Source organism: Papio anubis, chromosome 14, assembly GCF_008728515.1.
Source record: "Papio anubis isolate 15944 chromosome 14, Panubis1.0, whole genome shotgun sequence".
Taxonomy (NCBI): Eukaryota; Metazoa; Chordata; class Mammalia; order Primates; family Cercopithecidae; genus Papio; species Papio anubis.
The window spans coordinates 8,854,197-8,878,340 of NC_044989.1; the positions used below are offsets into that span (position 1 = coordinate 8,854,197).

The following is a 24,144-nucleotide window of genomic DNA, read 5'->3' on the forward strand; positions in this document are numbered from 1 at the left end:
CGGCGCCCTGACGCCCGCAGCCAATCAGAGAGCGCCGGCCGCGCCACGCCCCTCCTCTGTGCCGAGGACCCGGGCGAGGGCGCTGAGGCGCGGCCGGGGCTGCCGACGGAGGGCGGCTGGCGAGCGTCGTGGGGCGCGCTCCTCGGGTGGGAGCATGTAAGAGCGTCTTTGCCCTCACTTCTCGGTTTCTCCTCCCTGGAATGTCGCGGCCCCCCACCCCTCTCTAGGAGAGACGGCAGACAACAAAGGGGCCCGGGGTGGCGGCCAAAGGGGCGATGTGAGGGACGCCGCCGAGTCGGCGCCGGGGGAAGTTGGGGACCAAGGTGGGGGCTGGGAGGACGACAAACCAGAACAGCGACCTGGCTGAGAAGCCCCTTTGTCTGTGAGACTGCCGGGTGAAAGCCCAAAGCTGAGAGCGGCCCCGGGGTCTGACGCTTTCGTCACCCTCCAGCCGCACCCGGGCCTGGGTTCGACGCCCGCGGGCGCAGGGAGACCGGCTCCGCTTTGCTGTGTGAAAGTTTAGTTCTTTGGTAGCCAGCCACCCTCGTTGAAGGCCTCATCTTCTTCCCGAGAAAGACAGTTTCTAAGCATCCCTTCACCCCCTGAGCGCAGTCACCCCCAGACTGTTGAAGTCCGCCAGGTTTACATGCCCTGGCGGGTCTCGTGTATATAGGATCCATTTGCCCCAAACTTCGTAAAAATAAGCCATTTGAGCTCCTTTTAAATGCAAACGTCAACTTCTGTTCAGAAGACTTTAAAAGAGGAGGAATGCCACAGCAGTTATGAGGACAAATCAAGACTCAAGGATTTGGCAGTTTAACTTTGGTAGAAATAACTAATGTTTAATGAGAGTTTAACCACAGCTTTAATACTTTTGGTAGAATAGCTCATTTAATCCTCACAATAACCGTGTGAAATAGATACTATTATACGCCCTCCTTAAAGGAAATTGAGTCACAGAACAGTTACGTAACTTGCCCAGGGGCACACAGCTGATCAGTAGATTGGAATCCAAGTAAAAATACATTTAGAGCTGACCTTACCACTTCATGTCTCTCACACTTAACACCCATTCCAGAAACTCCCGTCAGCTATCAGTTATACCATTGGCTTGATGACTAGCTTAGAGTCTCGAATAAGAAGACAGCACAGATAAAAATACACCTGCTTTAGTAATCAGTCTGTGGGCTTACATTTGTCTCTCTGAAAAAGAGGCAGTGGAACTCATCAGTGCAATCCCTTCTTGCTTAGAATTCTTTCACTGGTTGACTCAATCCTAGTTTGGTGGATTCTCAGCTGAAACGGAATAGAAGATAAAAGGAAGAGTAAAAAAACCGGGACCTTCATTCCCCGGGGGAGTGTTCCAGTGGGATTTGTAATCAATTAGCTGCTTCTTACAGTATATTAATCCAAAAATCCAGACCTCTCTACTAACATTATATTGGAAAGAAACTATTTTTTTTTCCTTTTCTTCACTTTAGAGAAGTAGAGGAAGCGCACAGGTGGCTGAGCATACAAACTGAAGAAAAAATTGAAATGCCATTTTAAAAACTTGAAAGGTGGGTGTTGGGAACATATTGCAACCTAAAGTAAGCAGCATGGAGATACAATCTCAGAGCTAGAACAAATAATGTCTGCAGAAAGGAGTTTCCTTAAGCTAAATTTTTATTTTAGTCAGACATGACAGAACATAGTCTGTATTTGGAGTAACTACACGAAATTATTTAATATCTAGAATGGTAGGGTGCAGTGGCTCATGCCTGTAATCCCAGCACTTTGGGAGGCTGAGGCAGGGGGATCACCTGAGCCCAGGAGCTCCAGACCAGCCTGGCAACATGGTGAAACCCCACTTCTACAAAAACTACAAAAATTAGATGGGTGTGGTGGCACATACCTATAGGCCCAGCTACTCAGAAAGCTGAGGTGGGAGGATGGCCTGAGCCCAGGGAGGTTGAGGCTGCAGTGATCTGTGATCGCACCACTGCACCCCAGCCTGGGTGACAGAGTGAGACCCTGTCTCAAAAAAATAAATAAGTCAGGCATGGTGGCTCACGCCTGTAATCCCAGCACTGTGGGAGGTCAAGGCCAGTGGATCACTTGAGATCAGGAGTTCTAGAGCAGCCAACATGGTGAAACCCCGTCTCTACTAAAAATACAAAAAAATTAGACAGGCATGGTGGCAGGCATCTGTAGTCCCAGCTACTCAGGAGGCTGAGGCAGGAGAATTGCTTGAACCCAGAAGGAGGAGGTTGCAGTGAGCCATGATCACACCACTGCACTCCAGACTGGGCGAAAGAGCGAGACTCTGTCTCAAAAAAATATGAATAAATAAATAAATTATATATATATAGAGAGAGAGAGAGAGAATAGGGAGCATTTTAGCCATCTGGGAAAATTTTGCTGTGTCAGAGTTACAAAACTATAGGTAAAATATAGTATAGTAGTAATAGTAGCTTAGATTTTGGAATCAGACGGACCTAGTCTCTTCCATTTATTAGCAGCAAGATCTTGGGCAAGTTATTTAACCTTTCCTAAGTCTCCATTTCCTCGTGTAAAAATGAGCATAATAACAGCACCAACTCCAAGTTTATGAGGTTATAAAGGTGTGCTTATATGAAGAGCTCAGAACATTGCTTGGTGCATGATAAAACTTAAGAAAGATTATATTAGAGTTCTCCAGAGAAACAAAAACAATAGGAGATAGATATGGTTTTGTTTCTCTAGAGAACTCTAGATATAATAGATAGATAGATATGTAATAGATAGATATAGATAGAGATAAATAGATGAGAGAGAGAGAGAGAGAGAAGTTTATTACAAGAGATTGGGTTGAGATTATGAAGGCTGAGAAGTCCCACGATCTGCCATCTATAAACTAAAGGCCCAGGAAAGCCAGTAGTGTAGGTCCAGTCCAAGCCCAAAGGCCTGAGAACCACAGGAGCCAACAGTGTAATTCAGTTTATGCCCGAAAGCCTGAGAACCAGGAGCAGTGATATCCGAGGGCAGGAGATGATGGATGTCCCAATTCAAACAGAATGAATTCACCCTTCCTCCACCTTTTTGTTCTATTTGGGCCCTCAACAGATGTAATGATGCCAGGGTACGTGGGTGAGAGAATCTTCTTTACTTAGTCTACCAGTTCTAATGCTGATCTCTCCTGGAAACATGCTCAAATACATATTGAGAAATAATGTTTCAACAGCTCTATCTGGGCACCTTTTAGCCTAGTCAAGTTGACACATAATATTAATCCAAGAAATTTAGTATAATTCTGAAAATGGAAACCATTTGTTTCATATTAAAAATACTACCTCTTCATGTTTTTAATGAAGAATTGAAGCTGGCATTTTAAGCTGATAACTCAGTGATGGTTGCATAAACTGTATGCAGGCCATACAATTAGCCTGACCAGTATCTGCTAATTATACCAGAAGCTCTGCAGTGGAGACAAAAGAGAAAGAATTAAACTAATTGTATATAATGCCTCACCGCCCTACCTTGGATAACATCCATCCTATAAAGAGCAATTCTTGTGTTAAAACATTTATTAACCGCTTACTATGTTCAAGGAACTATGTGAGGTGATGTAAAGGATAAATGATGCCTATAATCAAAAGAAGAAACAGTCATATTCACAAATTCATATGTTACAAGAAAAGTACCAAGGAAGGTTCTTTTTTTAATGTTAAAATCAAAGGAACATGTCTATAAGAAAGAAGTTTAGCTTGAAGTTGAAAGACCTGAATTTTAACCCTAACTTTTCCATCAGATAGCTGTGAACTTTAGAAATTGGCTCAACTTCTGTGTGCCTTAAGTTTCCCATTGTTACATGTGAATAATGGTAACTGTTCATCCTACCTCACAGGAGTGTTGTGGCTATGAGCATGAACTTAATCATAGACTCAATTATTTTTAAAGTTACTAGTACTATGAGTCTGAGGAATAATAACCAGTAGTAAGGGATTTCAGTATAGCAGCCACGTTGTTAACAAGAGTTACTTAGACAAAGGCGCAGGAGCACCAGGCAGTGTCCACGTGTGGTAAGATGGCAGTGCGGCAGTGTGCTTGTCCTGGGTTCATTGTCCTTGCCTCCCAAAATCGCTGTGATCATTAAAGATTGCTAAAATGACATTTTTCCTTCCCAACTTATTTTTAGCTTTGAAGAAACCACTGAGAAGAAATGAAGAATCTGCCAAGCTGCTCTTGTTTTGTAAAAAATAGTATGTGCCATGAAATTTGAGCTCTCAGGCAATTATTTTGCCTATTCTATGCTCCTTTACCCTGGAATAATTTTGATAGATGAAGAACATTGAACCATACACATAATAACACCCAAGTTAACCAGAGGGGCATCTTTAAGCACTTACAAGCTAACCCTAGCCTGAGACTGGAAAATGGAACTAGAATGTCACCCTTTTAAGACCTAACTAGGCTAAACAAGAGGTAGCAAACACAGTAGGAGAAGTCCTGGCTCCACTGTGTTCTGGCTTCACCACTGACGTGGACTGTACCACCAAACAAATCACTTATCTTCAATTTCATTGGGAATGTTAAGAGATTTTTAAAATAAATGATTTCAGTGGTCCCCTGTTCCTCTAAAATTATATGATTCCCAAGAATTTTTGGTACTTTCTCTGTGAGACCACAGTCTAGGTTTAAATTAGGCTAAAAGATGCAAATGAAACTAATGATTACTCATCACTTTGGGAATAGCATTGCTTTCTAATTACTTCACAGGTTCCAGAACTACCTCGAATTTATTACGTCTCTAATCAATCATTCTTCTTAAAAATGCCTATTATTTCTCAGTGGCCTGCAAAGATTTCTGTTTTAAATCTGTGCATCTTGGGGAAGCATTCTATATTCCTCATAGCTTTATTTGGCGTTTTTATCTTTATGTGAATGAGTCAAATCTCAACACAAAGAACACCCCTTTCATGCTTATTTATTACTACATGAGCATGCAACCTGCAACCCCTGATCCCTACGTACAGAAAAATAAAGTTCAATCTCTTTCATGTCTGCATAATAGTTTTCGTGTCCAAATTATGAAACATCTTAAATATAAATTGTTGTAGCCTCCCCAGGTTTCATCATAAGCACTGCCACTACTAGCAGCATTTATTGCATCTGCTTGGGGCACTGCACTGGGGAAGAAGGTCTCATTTTCCCAGTTCACCTAATATTCCAGGTTCTTTCTGTTTATCTATAATTGTAAGAAGAGTTGCTTTTCTGATATATGTTGACATATCACTGTTCTTCTCAACAGTGTAGTCTGGCTACTAGGGGAGGAGTTACACCCACCATCTTCTGCTGCCAGCTCTGTGACAAAGAGAAAGCTATAAGTTATTCTCCAGCCTGCTGAAGAGTTTTGTATAGTCCCCAGAAGCCTATCACTTTCAGCAGAATTCCCTCTTTGTAAGTAAATGTGTCAAACTGCATGTTTTGTTGTATGTTATTTTATGTCTAAACCCTTTCTCCCTTATTGTCATTTTATAGATGCTGGGTTTTGGTCCACAGATTACAATACCAGTGTCGTAACTAATGTCAGGGTTCCAGCCAGTGAAAAATTAGAAATGAGAGTCATCTCTTTCCATAATGTCTGGGGTTACCACATCTAACCTTGTTCTCTTGCCAAAGAACTTGCTCTCCAGGATCGGTGACTCTGGATAAACATGAGGTACCTGCTAAGGAATGACCTTATAATCAGATAATAGTCTGGTTTCGATCTCATCAAATTATATTTTAATTTATTTTCCATTTGAAATCAGATAGTTATTCCCTCTTATTTAGATTTTTTTGTGTGTACATTTTCATGTAGGCCTAAAATACTGTATGTCACAAGACAGTTGTTATTAAAATCACAAAACATTAAGTTTAAAGGAAAACCTATCATGAAAGAGATACTGTTCCCAAGGAAGCTTAAACCAATTTATTATTAAATTTACAAATAATGGGTTACCACTTCCAAAGTGAAGATGTAGGTCAGGTGGAAATGAACACGAAAGGAGGGTCCTTTATTAGATACTTCATCTGAAATTTTGTCCTTAGCTTTGTTGAGGCACTGGGTGGTGAGGGTTATGTTAATATAAAACAACAGATAAAGAAGAGCACTGGAATGAGACTGCCTTAAGTTTGAGGCCTACTTATTTGATTTGGGGAAAGTTACTTAACCTCCTCGGGCCTCAATCTTGTCATCTATAAAATGGAAGTAATAATGATTTGTTGTGGTGTTCAAATAACTTAATACACTTAATGCTTGTCACATTGTAAGTGCTCAATAAATATTAGCCATCATCACCTTCATCAGCAGCACCAGCACCTTCATCATCATCATCACCATTATGTCTTACAGCATATGGTTACATTTATCATCATAAGTACCATATGCTAGATAGAAGGGTAGATTAAAAACAAGTTGTTACATGGACACAGGGAGGGGAACAGCACACACTTGAGCCTGTTGGGGGTTGGGGGGTGGGAGGGGGGGAGCATCAGGATAAATAGCTAACGCCTGCTGGCCTTAATACCTAGGTGATGGGTTGATAGGTGCAGCAAACCACCATGGCACACATTTACCTATGTAACAAACCTGCATGTCCTGTACATGTATCCCATAAGTTAAAACAAAATCTAACAAACAAACAAACAAAAAACACAAGTTGTTGCTTTAGTCAGCTTATTCCTCCAGATTGAGGGAAAAAAACCACTGAGGGCTAAAATTTAGGGTATAAAGAGTACATTAAGTAATTTAATAAATTCCTGGCCTACCTCACCTGAAAGCGTTAACAGAATTTTGCACTTACGGAAATAAATTGGGCAACAACTAGTTTTGAACTTTTTCTTCTTAAATGCTGGAATATACTGTGGTTAGATATTTTACTTTTAACTGTTAGTATCTCTTCTGAGTCTTTACAACCTACACAGTAGGAAAGGGATTTTAAAAGGACAAACAGTAATTCATATAAAAATTTCATGGATAAGAACTAAGCAAATGAATGCATAATTTATAATTTGGAGTATCGTATTACTTTGTGGCACATTTAAAATTATTACTCTGATTGATTATTTTGAAAATGCCAGGCACCATTAGATTTCATCCTTCTGCACAGTATTTCTCTAAATACCATCTCTGAATCCACAAATATTTATCTCTTTTTGGTTGGCGTCCAGCTGGTAACCAGTAAAATGATCCTACATTATTATAGGACAGGAGCCAGGAACTTGGTTTTATTGCATAAAGTCACTCTATTCCTCTTTGTGTGAAATATATTCCACTACTGGTCCCTAGATACTTATTTAAGAGAGCACTTAAAATTGCTCCCTTTGGAGTTGCCTGAGTGTCATTGAGAAATAAATCAAAAGACAAAATCAACTCAAGTATGTCTGATACAACTCAACAAGACAGTGTGTCTCAGTGGGGTCCCAGGATCATCTTTATTAGAATCACTCAGTATGCTTATTTAAAGTCCAGATTCCTGAGCAATAGTCAACACATAAAGAATCAGCGTTTTCTACGTCAGAGCCCTAGAATCTGCATTTTATTAGTGTTCATGGGTAATTCCTAAGTACCCACTGAAGTTTAAGAACTATTGCCCTGGGCCCTTAATATATCGTATTCTATTAAGAACTTCATTATAATTAAGCAAATACAAAAATAATTGGTATATGCTGATTCATATGCCATAATAAATTAACTAGGTTTTACTGTGTCTTTCCAATTTACAAATAATCCACAATCCTTTCTGTATGTTAAAATGTTAATTAAATTCACTAACATTACATCAGTACTAATAACTATGACAACTAACATTACTATATCCATTTTATTATGTAAATAAAATAAAAATCAAATGTCCAGGGTTCTTACTGAATATGTGTAATAAAGATGTAAATATTCTTGTATCTTTCTGAGTAGCTATGGTTTTTACAAATTTCAGAAACCTGCTAGCTTTGAGATCCTGCATTTGAGAGCCAGCATTGGCTAGATACACCATGCAAGTGGTAGAGTATTTGGACCAGGAAGAGAATTTGGAAGTAAAGGGAATTCGTGTAGCACAGTGTTCAGTTTTAAGAGCTTCATCTAGGTGAAGACTCATAAGTAATATACATATGGTATAGCCAAGGTCTTTTATGAAGAAAAAGTAATCACAGACAAAAACTGTCAAAGAAGGAAATGAAAAAAAGAAGCAATTAAGAAGTTTTAGAACAGGGCAAGCATTTTTCTCTTGTTTTTATTTTTTGGATTTCACTTTATTTGTATTAAACAATTTTAAAAGGCAAATAACACTATAAGATTTTAACAAAAAAGAGAAGTCCCTGTTCTATGTTTTCTCCTAAATTTTGCTTCCTATAGTTAACACTTTGAACTCTTTTTTTTTTTTCTTTTTTGAGGCAGAGTCTCACTCTGTCGCCCAGGCTGGAGTGCACTGGCGCGATGTCGGCTCACTGCAACCTCAGCCTCCCAGGTTCAAGCTATTCTCCTGCCTCAGCCTCCCAAGTAGCTGGGACTACAGGCACCCGCCATCACACCCAGCTAATTTTTTTTTTTTTTTTAGTAGAGACGGAGTTTCACCGTGTTGGCCAGGCTGGTCTTGAACTCCTGACCTCAAGTGATCCGCCTCTGTCTCCCAAAATGCTGGGATTACAGGCATAAGCCACTGTACCCGGCCAACATTTTCATCTCTTTTAACTATTTCTATATGAATTGGCCTTCACATTTTCTGGGGTTGGGGGTGAAGATGTTTATAGTGCTCCTTCAGGACTTTTCCATTTTAAACATTGTACATTGACAACCTAATTGTGGATGATGAGAATAGAAGTATTTTCCCATTCTCCCTTCAACCTGATTCTCCCAATATAATTATATTACTACTTTGGGCTAAACAAATATTTGGTGTTTCCATTTTTATGAACTCATAAATATTTTTCAGAGAGGAGCCACATAGTATATTATGATTATGTTTTCATTCCTCTACAACTTTGTGTTTTTCCTGGAGCTAACAGTTGCCTTTCCTTCATCACTCAGTTTTCTACATAACTATCGAATTCATTTCCAAATCCTACCACAGAACTCTAGAACTCCTATCAACATGGCCATGTGCACAGAGTGACCTATTAGTTCTGTGTTTTTCTGGGTATCCTGGCCCCCTGTGTTCTTCTGTTTCATTCTGTCCTGGCTACTCTTAAGCCCCAAAGCAAGCCTGCAGCCTAGGATTTTCCTTTGGTGTGATGGAGGGATTCCTTTCACTCCTCTGCCATAATGGGACACCTGGATGTTACACAACCAGGAACAACACCCAGTTCCACCGTAGGACTGCTCTAATAGTAATCCCACATCCCCCGCCACCTGCTGTTTGGTGCTTAACTCTAGGGACCAGATAGTACATGCATTCTCAATGGCAGTGAAAATTGGTTTTAGGAGATTGGGGGTAATAGATATTTACATAGTACATAAATAGGTAAACAATATATCTATGATATTCAGATTTCATGGATGGGGTAGTTAAAGGAAAATATGTCTAAAAAGGCTCCACAGAGGGGCAATAATAAAAAGAAAAAAGGATGAGAAACACAGATAGCAGAGCCTTTGCCACAATGCCCCAGAATATGTGCTACCTCTGTGTAGTTACCATTTCTTGTCTCCAATGCCCAAATCTCTCCTGGGTGAGTTTGCCTGATGGACCTCAGTGACATGCAAAGCTGCTGCTGCAAGGGAGCCTGGGAAATACGGTTTTTTTCTTTCTAGTGTCTAAAGTAGAGGAAAGCTGTTAGGAAGGGGATGGAAGAGTGGGTGCTGAGTGCCCCAGTCTGTGATATCTGCCCAAGATGGGTCTAGAATTTTCAGACCAAAACCTTTATCACTTAGAATTTTGAAGGCATTGCTCCATTTTCTTATAAGTTCCAATGATGCTATTAAGAAATGCCATTTTAATTCCTGATTCTTTAGATGTGACCTGGTTTTTAATTTTTCTTCCCTCTCTAGAGATATTCTTTTTTATCACTGATGTTCTGAAATTGTAGTGATCTGTCTTAGGGTGGGTCTTTGCTATTCATTGGGCTGGGTATTTTGTGGACTCTTTGGATGTAGAAACACAAGACCTTCAGTTCAGGAAGTTTTTCGTGTTTCTTTGATAATTGTCTTCTCTTCATTTTTACTGTTCTCTCTTTGTGGAATTCTTATTTGTAGGATATTGGACTTTCTGGATTAATCCTCCAACTTAATTTTTGTCTCTATTTTCCAGCTTTGTCTTTTCTTCTATATAACTTTCTCGACTTTATCTTCCAACCTTCTCGTGATTTGCTATTATTTTCTCTAGATATTTTTCATTAAATTGTTCACAAAAATATATACATTCTCCTCATTGAAAATTCCTGCAATGGGCCAGGCGCGGTGGCTCAAGCCTGTAATCCCAGCACTTTGGGAGGCCGAGACGGGCGGATCACGAGATCAGGAGATCGAGACCATCCTGGCTAACACGGTGAAACCCCGTCTCTACTAAAAAAATACAAAAAAAACTAGCCGGGCGAGGTGGCGGGTGCCTGTAGTCCCAGCTGCTCAGGAGGCTGAGGCAGGAGAATGGCGTGAACCCAGGAGGCGGAGCTTGCAGTGAGCTGAGATTCGGCCACTGCACTCCAGCCTGGGCGACAGAGCGAGACTCCGTCTCAAAAAAAAAAAAAAAAAAAATTCCTGCAATGAATAAGAGTAACAAAATGAAATAACAATGAAATATGTTTCGTACACTTAAAAAGTTTAAGTTATGAGAAAGGGGTTTGTACAATAAAAGAAACAATAAACAAATGTGAACAAGCACCCAGAACACATCCAAATGTCTGTGCAAAGACTGTTCCCATCAACTAGCCCACTGCACGTTACAGTTTATGTAACTCCTCAATCAATCACTTATGAAATGTAAGTGAGAACATTAAGAAATACGAGATCTACCTCATGTTTCTGATTTTCACAATATCAGTGCCAAACTCATACCATATTCACTAACTCTAAATGGTAAATATTTCCAAAGTAAAAAGCAAGCACTTCTTGTAACCTGCTGAGCAGGTTTTGCTGAAATAGTGAATTTCACTATACTGAAGAAGAATTTGTCAGCCGGGCATGGTGGCTCATGCCTGTAATCCCAGCACTTTGGGAGGCCAAGGTGGGTGAATTACTTGAGGTCAGGAGTTCAAGACCAGCCTAGCCAACATGGTGAAACCCCGTCTACTCAAAATTAGCCAAATGTGATGGCATATGCCTGTAATCGCAGCTACTCAGGAGGCTGAGGCAGGAGAATGGCTTGAACCCAGGAGTTGGAGGTTGCAGTGAGCTGAGATCACACCACTGGACTCTAGCCTGGGCAATAGAATGAAACTCCATCTAAAAAAAAAAGAAGAAGAATTTGTCACAACTTATATTAGCATGAATAACAAAGAACACCAAATAAATATCAGCAAGAGTAATGTCTATACATATTAAAGTATCCACTTAAACCATGTTCTAATTAAATAGAATGTCCACTAAGTCAATTTTATATATCATTACACATAACATGATGTCGAAGAATATGACTTCATCTATCAGACCTTTCCAAATACCTATTCCCAAATTAATATTTATGCACTTGTTAAGACTTAGTTTACTTAGAAAAGAAAAACAAACACACATGCATTTTTATAATTTAAAATATTTCATGTTACACATGAGCAATGTTCAGATTTAAGTTTTAAACCAAGTTTACTTTTTCCTGAGTTGTATTTATGCCAAGGCTTTCTTACAAAAATTTATCTTAAATGTATAAATTGGACAAACTTACAGTAGTATTTCTAATGTTCGATTTGAAATGTGAAAACATAAACCTATTCTGAATAAAGATATTGTCAAGGTTTGGGGTGTAAACATTTTGTCAGGCAAACAACTTAGTAAAAAAAAAAAAATTGACCCTCACTTAAAAATATACACAATCTCATAATAAGCCCCTGGGCTTCCAAGTTGAAATACAGCTTGCATTTCTAGTGAAGACATATGCTTTATTTAAAGGGAGGGTTGAGTTACAAATTCACCAACATGTTGAAAACGCATTCGTTTTTTGAAAAAAGCCAATACTGCTTGTGAAAATGTAGGCAGTGGGTTATAATGTGGACACAAATTTCAGAAAATATTGCTTCTCCCCTTCAATGGTGTTCCTGTAGTAAGTAAAATACATCTTTGACCCTGGTCAGTGGTCTCATTTGATGGCCGGGGTAATATATTTGATTTTATATATACAAACCAAGCATTTCCTCCCCAGATGTCCTATTCACAAGAGTCAAAAAGTATAGTTCTATTTAGAAATAATAGTGATAGAGCCAGATGAACCATCACTCCTTGTTGCTAACGAAGTAGAAATTCTGAACAATGTTTTCCCCCATGGCTGTTTTGATATCTATAAGAGCTTTGGCACAAGCTAAAATTCTCATCAACCTTTAAAAAATGGCAATGAAGGCCGGGCGCAGTGGCTCACGCCTGTAATCCCAGCACTTTGGGAGGCTGAGGCAGGTGGATCACGAGGTCAGGAGATAGAGACCATCCTAGCTGTTGCAGTGAAACCCCGTCTCTACTAAAAAAAAAAAAATACAAAAAGATTAGCCGGGCGTGGTGGCAGGTGCCTGTAGTCCCTGCTACTTGGGAGGCTGAGGTAGGAGAATGGCGTGAACCCGGGAGGCAGAGCTTGCAGTGGGTGGAGATCACGCCACTGCACTACAGCCTGGGTGACACAGCAAGACTCCGTCTCAAAATAAATAAATAAATAAAATAAAAATAAAAAATGACAATGAAAACAACAACAAGATCAATCATGGAAAGTTCTCCACTATTCCCGATATACGTTCAATCAACCAATACAAAGCAAAGCTCAGTGATGCAGTAGAGAGAGACCAGGGCTCAAGAGTGGTGCAGAATTATGCAGAAGAAGAAGATTCCTTCTGAGGTCATGACTATTCCAATGTACTAGCGTGTCCCCATCTGGAGAACAAAACAAACCTGATTCAACCAGAATGGATAAGCAGAGTTAGCTTTCATGGTCCTAATATTAGAAATTTTAGGTGACACAGCTTTGGTCTTTAAAATTTGCACAGATGACAAAATAAAAATAAAATAAACTCATCAGTATAACCAGATGGCTCATGCAGTTGTTGGAGAATAGTTTTAAATGCATGTGAAATTTATTAAATTAAGATTTCTTTAAGTATCGGTTATTATTCACTGATTCATTTGTTCACAAAATATTTATTGAGTTCCTAAAATATCAGATACTGTATTAATCACTGGTACTATCAGAGTGAACAAGAATGTCAGGCCTCCAAAGAGTGGAATATCTTTATGTTTACTGAGGAGATTATAGAAACATATCGAACAGCGTTTCTGTGAACTGCAAACCTTATTTATCACATGTTTAACCACCACACACATGCCACTTTCACTTCATTCTAATACACACTCTGAAAGATTTGACAATTGGGAAGCACGGTGCTCCAACACAATTTTTATTATCTAAAATGTTTCTAAAGATCATAAATAGAACATAAGGTACATTTTATTCCTACGTCAGCGGGTCAAATCTTTTCAAAAACAGCTGAAATCTTTTAAAATTTTCATGTGATAGTACATTAAATAGGTACTATTTTAATAATGATCAAATTAAAAGAGAACAATTTGATAATTTAATCAATTAAAGAGAAGGACTCCTTTTATGTCCATTGTTTTGTTTATTTTTTTTCTTTTTTCTTTTCTTTTTTTTACCCTTCCTCTGTTGCCCAGGCTGAAATGAAGTAGTAAAATCATAGCTCACTGTAACCTCAAACTCGTGGGCTCAAGTGATCCTCCCGCCTCAGCCTCCTGAGTAGCTGGGACTACAGGTAGGCACCACAGTACCTGGCTAAGCTTTTAATTTTTTTTTTCTTTTTTTGTAGAGACGGGGTCTCTTACTGTTGCCCAGGCTGGTCTGAACTTCTGGCCTCAAGTTACCCTCCTGTCTGGGCCTCCCAAAGCACTGGGATTATAGGTGTGAACCACCACACCAATCCCCCATTATTTTCATATTTCAGTAACAAAATGTGTATTTGAACCAGACTTCTTCTTATAGCTTCAATCTGAAAACACAATTTTGACTACTCTCTCACTATATTTCAACAATTTTTAGCCCTGAAGGGGAGGGAGAAAGAAGATTGAAACTCTATGGGCCTTTGTTCAAAATCATTAGTGGCAAAAATAAGGTAAGACATAAGAAGTGAAGAATTATTAAATGAACTTTAAACTACTAGGAACCCTGGGCACACTTAATTACCTTCACCAAGTATCTTGCAAATGTATTTCACGAGCCACAAGGGAAACTGGCAGAGTGTGGATAGACTGATATAAAACCAACTTAACTGCTGAAAAAGACAACCCAAGCGTCTGGGGTCCCAGGTCTCAGCTTTCTCTGTGCCTCCATCCAAAGTCATTATCATGACATCTATGGTACAGAAAAATGTCGTCAAATGAAACAAGGAAAGGATCTATGAATGTTCAACAAATGTGTGCAAAATGTCACTTCTAAGACTCTTGGACCCCCTGCCCCCAAATTATTGTTTTTCTAAATTAAAAAAATAACTTGTATTTACTTAGAAGCATTTGGAATGTCAATCAAATAGTTACAACTTTTTTCTGCAGTTATAGAGTGGTATTCAGAACAACAATGCTAACAGAACAACAATTATTTCCTATAAGCTGCATCAAGGACAACTGAAAATGAAAAAGCTACCATTCCTGTATATAACTAATTTGTGCTGTACACCAACAAGAACCTGCTTTACATTTCCATGTCAATTTACAATCCCCATACTGTACCAGGCAAGGTTAGTGGCTATTGAAAATAGCACCAGGACAGGGTTATTTAAAGACATATTTGGTAATGTAACTGTACAAAAAAAGACACTGTACAGTTTAAAAGCATATCTTACACAGCCTTATATTTCAGAGTTTTTTTCTTTAAAAGGAGTGAATTATGTGCGGGGTGGTTGAATGCTTTATAGACGAGGAAAAACTGCCCTAAAACCAACTTAGTCATCATCATCTTCTTCATCTTCCTCATCATCATCATCCTTTTCATCTTCCTCCTCTTCCTTCTTTGCTTTTTTCGGTTGTGATGACTCTTTTTTTTTTTCTGCTGCATCCGGTTTTCCTCTAGCTGGGTATGCAGCAGTAAGCAATGTCCTTTTTGTATTTTTCCTTCAGCTTTGCAGTCTTCTTTTTACAAGGCTGCCTGTCACCAGCAGCACTGTTATTCCACACCTCTCTGTTTCTTTGCAGCATCACCAATGGACATACCAGGATGTTCTCCTTTAATGTTGGGGTGCAGAACAAGAAAAAGGCGGAAGGAGGCCTCTTGAATGCATTGGGATCCTTGAGCTTCTTTTTTATTTCTCCTTTGGGAGAGATGTAGGTTTCATTTCTCTTTCATTTCACAGGCCTGGTCTGCCTGTGCCATGTCCTCAAATTTTGCTTTCTCTTTAGCTGACATGGTCTTCCACTTCCCTGAGCACTTCTTAGAAGGCTCTGAGAAGCTGACGGAACCATCTGGGTGCTGTTTCTTGTGCTCCTCCTGGCCAGTTTGCACAAAGGATGCCTATGATGACATTTTGCCTCTCAGCTTTTTAGGATCACCTTTGCCCATGGTTAGTTATGTTTCCTTGGTGAGGCACAGCCTTGCCCCGTGCTTGTCCAGCTCTCATGGGCTCCTGGCACAGTCTCTATGGAACTCGATGTACTGCAATGGCTGTTGAATCACTTTTAATAGCTGCAACCTGTTATCATATCAATCGACACGTATACACACATTAAAAATCTCAAAATTGGCTGGGCGCAGTGGCTCAAGCCTGTAATCCTAGCATTTTGGGAGGCCAAGGCGGACAGATCACCTGAGGTCAGGAGTTTGAGACCAGCCTGGCCAACGTGGTGAAACCCTATTTCTGCTAAAAATACAAAAATTAGCCAGGTGTGGTGGTGCACGCCTGTAATCCCAGCTACTCAGGAGGCTGAGGCAGGAGACTTACTTGAACCAGGGAGGTGGAGGTTGCAGCAAGCCGGGATGGTGCCGTTGCATTCCAGCCTGGGCAACAGAGCTAGACTCTGTCTTAAAAAAAAAAAAAAAATCTCAAAATTGTTGACTAATCCAAAATTGTTTACATTTTCATCTAGAACATTAAACTGCTGAAACATAACCACACAAATACTGAACCACTGATTTTAGAACAGGAAAAGCCACCTACTGTTTAACAAGCAGGAAAACTCCAGTTTAGCAAACAGGAAAACTGAGGCACAGAGACTTATGTTAATTTGCCACGCTCACGGAGCAATTGAGCGGCAGAGCAAAGACTTCAAGCCAAATCTTGGTATCCAGAGCTTTCCACACCCCATGAGAGCGCCTACCCTGTGCCAGCATTCTACAAGGGACACGAGAGAGTTACAAAGAGCATGCGGGGGACTTCCTATGAAACCAAGAAGCCAAAATCCAGACTTCTACACCCCAAACAACCTGCGACAACTAACAATACAAAGCTGTATGTGATAATTAAACGAAAACAAACAAAACAGTAAAGTGCCATGGGATTTAGAGAGGAGAGATGATTTAGGTCTGAGAATTAAACAGTTTCATGGTCTATATCTTAGAATGGTAGAACTTCTTAACTTTTGTTTGAAAATAATTTCAGCCTTAAAATCATTACGAAAATAGAAATAGTATAAGGAACGTTTGTATACCCTTTATCCAGATTTGGATTCACCTGTTGTTGACATTTTACCTCATTTGCTTTATCACTGGTGCTTGCTCTTTATTTATTTATTTATTTATTTTACACACACTTTAAAAAAATTATTTAAGGGTAAGTTACATACATTATAGCCCGTTACCACTAAATACTTCAATGTATATTTTTTAAGATTAGGATTTTTTTCTTAAGTAACCACAGTACAGTTATCAACTTCATAAATTATGTTGATACATAATGCATTTCTCTAATCTATCAATCTACAATCCATTTTCCAATTTTTTCCTTTGATCTAGTAGCATTTTTTAAGGCATTTTTCCCAGTACAGGATCCAGGTCAAATATTGCATTTGTTATTGAGACTCTTTAGCCTCCTTGAAACTGCAACCTTTCTTTGCCCTTTATGGCATTAATGCTTTTGGAGACTATGGTTTTAGTTCCCACTATTTTTTTCTTTTTACCTTGATAACAGTATTTATTTGTGCTTATCTGCTGTTCCTTTGTGGTTACACTGGGGTTATGTGTTCTTGACCAGAAGACGGTACAGGCAGGGTTGTGTTCTTTTCAGGGTATCACATCTGGTAGCATGTGATATCCACCTGTCCTTCATAAGCAATGCTCATTTTGATCATCTGGTTAAGGTGTTGTCTGATCTTTCCAGTCTATAATTATGATTTATTTTTCTCCCTTGTAACTAATAATGAGTTTTATTAGAGACTGGCACATTAAGAACTTATGAATATCCTGCTTCTCATCAATATTTCCCTTACACTTAGCAGCTGTTAATTGCTGGAGCCAACATTTAACATGATGGTTACAAAATTAGGATTTTCCAACTCCAACACTCCCACCATATTTTCCATTTGGCTTTGGCATTTTGGGATAAGCAAGAGCCCTCCCTTCTTCTCCTCTATATCTATCTATCTATCTATCTATCTATCTATCTATCTATCTATCTATATATCTATATGTCTGTCTACCTACCTGTCTATCATCTATCAATATATCCTTCTCTCTTTTTTCCTTCTTCCTCCTTTTGCTTCATATATATTTATTTTTGGTCTAAACTCATTAATTCCTGTATTATTTATAATTCATTACTATACTTTTTAATTTTGGTGGCAATAGTGTAACAGATGTGACCCGTGAGATCCCCTTGAATATCCCTGTAATTTGTGTGTGTGTGTGCATGCTTTCTTACTTCCTAGCGCATGGGCCACTTCTGGAACAATAAGTTCCAGGCCCATCTTGAAGATACTGTGCCTCAGTCCTGGGGGAGGAAATAATCTGGAAAAAACCAATCTTCTATGCTTGGATCTTTGTGTAGTTTCTAAAGACGGGTAGAATTTTGATAGGTAGGGAGAATAGAAACTAGCATTGTAGCATATGCAGACAAGGAATATAGATGCTAAGGATAGGGAAAGGGTTTCCCTTTTCCCTCTAGATTAATCAGGGTTCTCCAGAGTAACAGAATCAATGGAATACATAGAGATATACTAGAGGAGATTTATTATGGGAATTGGTTCATGTGACTATGAAGGCCAAGAAGTCCCATGATCTGCCCTCAAGCTGGAGACCCAGGGAGGCCAGTGTGTCTGAGTCCAAAGGCCTCCGAACCAGGAGTGCCAATGTCTGAGGGCAGGAGAAAATGGGTGTCCTGGCTCAGGAAGGAGAGAGATTTCACCCTTCCTCTGCCTTTTTCTTCTATTTGGGCCCTTAATGGAGCAGATGATGCCAGCCCAATTGGTGAGAGAGGAGGTTTTTTACTGGGTCTACTGATCTCTTCTGGAAATACTGATCTCTTCTGGAAATCCCCTCACAGACTTACCCAGAAACAATGTTTTGCCTGCCATCTGAGCATCCTTTAACCCAGTCACATTGACACATATGATTTAACCACCACACCTCCTTTGTATCAGTTTTCCAAAGCTGTGTAACAAACTATCCCCAAACATATGGACTTAACCATTCTGTAGATCTTCAGTTGGGGGAAGTCTCAGTGGAATGTTTTCTCTCTGATCCACATGGTGGCAGCTGGGCTGAATTAAGGCTAGAGGATGCCAGATGACCTGACTCATATATCTGGGACCATGGCATTGCCTGTTGGCTGGGGCACCTCAGCGTTCCTCCATGTGGCCTCTCTCTCCAACAGGGTAGCCTGGCTTCCTCACATTGCGGTTCAGGGATCCAAGAGAAAGAAAGTAGAAGGCTGCCAGGCTTTTTACACCCTTGGCTTAGAACTAGTACAGTGTCACTTCATTGATCAAAATATCACTGCACCTCTTGGTAGAAGGAGAAGCATGCATGCATAGGGATGGGCAGGATTCTTGTGGCCATCTTTACAGTCAGCCACACCCTCCTTTTACCCTTTCCATTTCTGCAAGTAAGTTAGTAGTTTTTGAGTTCCAACGTACGAGGAAAAACATGGGAATTTTCACATAGCTGAGTGAGAAAGACTTACGTAAATTTTTTTGACCTCTAATAGAACAGTGCCCTCAGTGATCAATAAATTCTTGTTCACTACATTGAATGAAAGTTTTCAACATGAAAGATGAAGATAAATATTCAAAAGTTATTGGAATAATTTGTACAGGTATCTTAAAAAACAAAAATTTAAAACTCCAAACTAAATAAAATTGAGGATCTGGACAAGTTCCGAGGTAGATACACAGTAATGATTTTTTAAGAAGAAATTATCCATAAGGAAAGCTTGAAAAATCAGAGATTGGGGGCAGAAAGGTAAGTAGCTAGGGAAAGGAATTTGATTATTCTGTTTTTGATTCTTTATAACATTGTTTCCCATTTTTATTAAGGGCAGAATAACAACAGCAATAAAACAACCAGTACTGTATTTCAACATAAATAGAATATTGATTAAAGTGACAAATGAGGAAAATAATCTTCCTGAAAATCCATTTTTTATTTAGTGGGCAAAAAATACCATGCTATGGACCACTAATGGGAAAATGAAATAAGACATAGCCCTTCCCTTAAGGAGCTCAAAGTTAGATGCTAACAGATCATTATCATACAAAGTGCATAACAGAGGCATGGCAGCACTTTAAGAATGCCAGCGATACCAACCCATCTGGCAATATTTGAATGCTATTCAGCAAAGATACCAGAATATAACTTTATGTAGAAACATCATAAACTTGATGGTCCTTTTAATCCTATAAAAATCTTTTTGGGCTGGGCGTGGTGGCTTACGGCTGTAATCCCAGCACTTGGGGAGGCCGAGGTGGGTGAATCACCTGAAGTTATAAGTTCAAGACCAGCCTGGTCAACATGGGGAAATCCCGTCCCTACTAAAAATACAAAAATTAGCTGGGAGTGGTGGCGGACACCACTTAGAAGTGGGAGCTAAGCTATGAGAATGCAAAAGCATAAGAATGATATGATGGAATTTGGGGACTCGGGGAGAAGGGTGGGAGGGGGGTGAGGGGTAAAAGTGTACCCTGCTCGGGTGAGGGGTGCACCAAAATCTCAGAAATCACCACTATAGAACTTATCCATGTAACCAAACACCCTGTTCCCCAAAAGCCTATTGAAATAAAAAAAAAATTAAATTAAAACGATTAAAAAAGAAATCTTGGGCTTAAAAACAACACATGAAAAAATGCTCAACGTCACTAATCACCAGAGAAATGCAAATTAAAACCATAATGAAATATCATCTTACTCCAGTCAGAATGGCCATTATTGAACAGTCAAGAAACAACAGATGTTGGTGTGGATGTAGAGAAGAGGGAACATTTATACACTGTTGGTGGGAATGTAAATTAGTTCAATCTCTATGGAAAAGAATATGGATATTTTTCAAAGAACTAGAAATAAAACTACCATTTGACCCAGCAATCCTATTAATCCTATTACTGGGTACCTACCCAAAGGAAAAGAAATCATTATATAAAAACAACATCTGCACATGTATATTCATCACAGCACCATTCACAATAGCAAAGCCATGGAACCAACCTATGTATCCATCAATGGTTGACTGGATAAAGAAAATGTGGTATATATAAACCATGGGATACTGTGCAGCCATAAAAAGGAATGACATCATGTCCTTTGCAGCAACATGGATGGAGCTGGAGGCCATTATCTTAAGTGAACTAACTCAGAAACAGAAAATCGAATACCTCATGTTCTCACTTAAAAATGAGAGTGAACCACTGGGTACACAGGGACAAAGAGATGGAAATAATAGACACGAGACACTGGGGACTCCAAAAGAGGGGAGGGTTGTGGGGGTGAGGGTTGAAAAATTACCTATTGGGTACAATGTTCACTGCTTGGGTGATGAGTATACAAGAGGCCCAATCCCACCATGACACAATATACCCATGTAACAAACATGCACATGGGCTCCTGAATCTAAAATAAAACACAGTTTTTTCAAAAAGTGGAAAATTTGAAAATTTGAACATTGAAATCCTAGGTCATTCTTTTGTGAGGAAATGTTATTGTATCTATATGCTTTGGGAATTTGACATTAGTCATTTGGTTGACCCTAGGAAAGGACATAAACTGAATCTTCTTAAATGAGATCATTTTTATGATTAAATTTTTTGGTATTCTCTGTGTAAAACTGATTTAAAAGATTCTATCTACTCTGATTATTTTTTTGCTCTATAAGGAAGTACGTCTATTTCAAAGTTATCAATTCCTGTAACTATTGGTAACATTTCCTTAAATGTGTTTTCTCCAGATGTTGGAATGAAAAAAAAAAAAAGGCCTTGTTAAAACAAGAAAAAAGAAGAAGAAAAAAGAAATCTTGGACTGAGAAAATCTGCAAATAAGCACGTAAGTGGCTCTGAGTTTCTTGGGGATGAAGACAAAGAGGGAAACACACTGGTTATGTATTTTTCATTGTCTTAGAAAATGAAACACTCCAGTCCATCATGAAACAATCGTTTTCTGGCTCTCATGTCTGTGAGCAACTTCTCAAGAGGGTGGATTTAGTGAGTAGCATGCCGGACAATGTCCCCCCAGTCTCACAAGAAAGGCCCAAAAGTTCTACTCGTGACTGTTTCTTGTGAAGCTGAGCCATGCTGTGAAGTTTTTCTTCTGCGATGAGGGTGCCAAGGGAATACAAGTTGGGTCCAAGTTTTCTAGAGACTCATCTTGACACAGGGCTGAAACTCAGGGAACCTTAAGGAACAGGGTCCTTGGAAAATGACATTTGTCTCAGCTGGAGTTTTGAAATGAGCTATGTTCAGACAGTTCATAAGTTGAGTCTCTAACATGTAGCTGAAGGTCAGATAACCAATATTGTAACTGAAGAGAGAGCCGCATGCTCCCTTTACCAGATATGTAAGCAACAGAGCACCCTTTCGTGAACACTGAGGCGTCTGCATTGCACTCTCACCATAGGGAGGCCACCCCCTCCACTCTGGAGGTGGCCATAGACACCCAAAGATACTTTAGTCATATGGATTTCTTATATTTCAGATTTGGCTTTTTCCACTGGAACATTTGAAAGTCAATTTTACATCAGAGTGGATCCACATTGAATATTCCTGGCGGTTATTTCCAACCTTTCCATCATTATTTAAAGTGTATCTTTCCAAAAATTCTCTTTAGTCTAATAATATTAGCTTTGCCAATAAGTGGTTTCATTTATTATACTCCAATAGTGCTTTTTCTCTATATTATTCGCTATATTATACAAAAAATTATCTATGTTTTTGTTATTTAAAATTATACAAATGGTACATCAAGAGAATATTCAACATTGTATGTTTTGAAGAGATGATTGGTGATCAGCAATGTTTTGTGCCTTGTAGGGGTTATTGTGGCTTTATCTGATTCACGTGACTTCTAACTATTATCTTATTTCTCTCCTGGATGCAGATACATATATATACAGGATCTAGTAAGATTGCTGTTGTGAAAATGTATTCTGGGTATGTGGCCACAATGTGAGTTGTAGAATAGAGCAACCGGTGGAACAAGATAACTGCTTCCCCCTGAAACAGCCCTATTTAGGAATGCTGACCAGATTATAGGGAACTCAACCAGTCCCTTTAAGTAGAAAGTAAATAGATTAGGAAAACAGCCAGGAGGTTTGACACACCACCAGTGACTTTTTCCCCCTTTCCCTTTTATTTTCATGGTGTAAGAGAATAGACAGCATGCATTGCAAGATCTGCCTTGTCTTGCTGCCACCCTGGACTGCCTCACATGTAAGTTCCCCCTGAATAAATCTTTAATGACCTCCCAGACTGGAGTGGTCCACCTCTTTCTTTAGTCTGAGCTTGCTCTCTGCATAAAGAGGGCAGTTTTCTGTTCTGGCAGGGAGTTTTCCCAACAATTTCTGATATGACAGTGATTACCTACATGTGGCTATCTAAATTTAAATTGATTAAAATAAAAAATTCCATTCTACTAAGATTCAGTTACACTAGCCACATAAAGTGCTCAATAGTTCCCCGTGGCTAGTGCTAGAGTATTGGACACAGTGGAGAGAGAGAGGGGAGAGATTTCCATTTTCATCATCACGGGAAATTCTATTGGACAGCACTGCTTTAAGAAATAAAATCGATAAGCTATTGGCATAAGAAATAATATCTATATAGTCATAGCTGTGCAGATTAATGGAACTGATGACAACTGGAATATACCTGAGACTCAAAGAGAAAGGATTTTGGTCTAACAAGAAAACGAAAAATGGTAGTTCATTTGGAGGTAGAGGTAGAAGTAATGTGTGTTAATTGCAAGGACTGTAACCATCGAGATCAAGGTCCAGGAGAAGGACAATAATCTGACCAAATTGCAGTGGGACAGGCAGTGCCTGGAAGCAGGTATTTGGTGCGGGTTTTCTACTTATTGCTCCAAAATGTGTTCTGTGGCCCATATACTCAGGAGAGTATGGGTTTAACAGAGCCAGAAGGGTTTCTTTACTTTCAGATCTCCTCCGAGTCTTTAGTATCTTCAGAACCCTACGATTTATCCAGGGTCTCCCAGTCCTTTTTGAATTTGGGGTCTTTTTCTAATGTGGATCATGTTCTGGGGAAACCCTTTGGTTTAGGACATAGCTGAGGTCAGGCTCCTCTTTCAATCCCCCCTCATACCACACTGACTCACCCTACCCCTGTTCATCCCCAAACATCTGTGTAACTTACAACATGACAGGGGCTCCATGGCACTCTGCCCATCAAGGAGATTTCCTTGTTTTGAAATGTGCTCACCTATCTGCTCATGACATGGCTGTGATCTCACCTTCCACCAATATTTCATGTTCTGGTGAACACATTTGCCCACAAATGGGGTCAGTGCTGCACCTGTTTCCAAAGTGTCATGGAAGCATTTCAAGCTGGATGTCAAAAATCAAGTTTTAGGCCAGCACCGTGGCTCATAC

The 24,144-nt window shown here is 39.5% G+C and overlaps 2 long non-coding RNA genes across 4 annotated transcripts; both read left to right on the forward strand.

Moving 5' to 3' along the window:
• Positions 1–29: 29 nt before the first annotated feature.
• LOC103876722 lies at positions 30–22,393 on the forward strand. Of its 3 annotated transcripts, none has more exons than XR_636071.3 (6): positions 30–156; positions 1,482–1,559; positions 4,157–4,220; positions 5,270–5,418; positions 21,493–21,587; positions 22,236–22,393. It is a non-coding gene; the product is annotated as an uncharacterized LOC103876722 (long non-coding RNA). The 3 variants fall into 3 exon arrangements; XR_002516505.2 differs by lacking the exon at positions 4,157–4,220 and adding an exon at positions 5,500–5,680; XR_636070.3 differs by lacking the exon at positions 4,157–4,220.
• Positions 13,997–16,605, forward strand: LOC103876721. Its single transcript, XR_002516506.2, has 2 exons — positions 13,997–15,451; positions 16,211–16,605. It is a non-coding gene; the product is annotated as an uncharacterized LOC103876721 (long non-coding RNA).
• Positions 22,394–24,144: the final 1,751 nt, after the last annotated feature.